General features: G+C 42.2%; 1 pseudogene; it reads right to left on the bottom strand.

Moving 5' to 3' along the window:
• On the bottom strand, positions 1-525 carry LOC132003253 (olfactory receptor-like protein DTMT; annotated as a pseudogene).
• Between the last annotated feature and the right edge of the window lie 862 nt (positions 526-1,387).

Raw genomic sequence — 1,387 nt, 5'->3', positions numbered from 1 at the left:
GTTGTCTGCACAAAACCACAATCTGGCCATGAGCAGAGTGTGTAACATAGCATGGAACATGGTCAGCACCCAGGACAGCACCACCAGGGAGAGACAGAGCCTGGGGCTCATGATGGTGGTGTAGTGCAGGGGGAAGCAGATGGCCACATAGTGGTCATAGGCCATGGCCACCAGGAGGAAGCTCTCTAGGTCTCCAAAAAACAGGAAGAAGTACATCTGAATCAGGCAGCCAGCATAGGGGATGGATGGGACTCGGCTCTGCATGTTCTGCAGCAATTTGAGCATTGTGACAGACGAGAAGCATAGGTCAGAGAGGATAAATTGCTGAGAAGCAAATACATGGGCGTGTGGAAGTGGGAGTCGAGGCGAATGAGAATGATGATGAGAAGGTTCCCCAGGACGGTGGTAACATACATGACCAGGAACAGGGCATAGAACAGGTCTCGCTGATTTGGATCAATGGGCAGGCCCAGGAGGACAAATTCTGAGATGATGGTTTGATTCTTTCTTGTCATGCTCTGTCTTCAGTATCTTTAGGAGGAAAAAAAGTGTCCGTTAAAACATGAATTTAAAACTGAACATATTTTTGTGATACATAATTTATTAGGTGCTCTGTAAAGATAGTTTATATAATTCTCATCACAATAATTACCATTTCTATACTCCAAATCTCTAAGGACAGAATCTCTATGATCAGAAATGACTTTTCATCACTTCCTTTTAACAATGTTCCAAAATTTTTTAAAAGATTTTATTTTTTTATTTGATAGAGACTCAGCGAGAGAGAGAACACAAGCAGAGGGAGTGGAAGAAGGAGAAGCAGGCTTCCTGCCCAGGAGGGAGCCTGATGTGGAGTTTCATCCCGGGACCCTGGGTTCATAACCTGAGCCGAAGGCAGACACTTAATGACTGAGCCACCCAGACACCCCAACAATATTCCAACTTCGATAAAACACTCTTATCCATTACTTTCTGAGACACTTATATATTGATTCTCCTCATACCTATCTTACCAGGCATCCTAAGTAACTCTAGTTTGTTTTGTCAGACTCTTCATGTTGATGTCCCAGGAGGAGTTTTTCCTAAACACCATTCTCTTATAATGCTACATATAGAATGAAGAAAAACTAATCTACTCCAAAGGATTTGATTACCATTTAAACCTCAGGTGTAAATGACTCTAATCTATAAAACTGTGTACCTAGTTGCCTAATAATTATCTTCCCTCAGACTTTTCATATGCATTTTAAGCTTGGCAGATCCTAAAAGAAACTCAGGATCTCAACCTCCTCCTTCTCCCACTTTCAATTCCTTCCTCCTCTACTTACCCACATCTCGGTAAAAGATATCAAAATGCAAATCATACACCTGAGAGTTTTCTTCCCTT

The sequence above is a fragment of the Mustela nigripes genome, chromosome 16, assembly GCF_022355385.1.
Source record: "Mustela nigripes isolate SB6536 chromosome 16, MUSNIG.SB6536, whole genome shotgun sequence".
Taxonomy (NCBI): domain Eukaryota; kingdom Metazoa; phylum Chordata; class Mammalia; order Carnivora; family Mustelidae; genus Mustela; species Mustela nigripes.
Note: the sequence above shows the minus strand (reverse complement) of the source record. Positions and strands in the feature narration are given on the sequence as shown.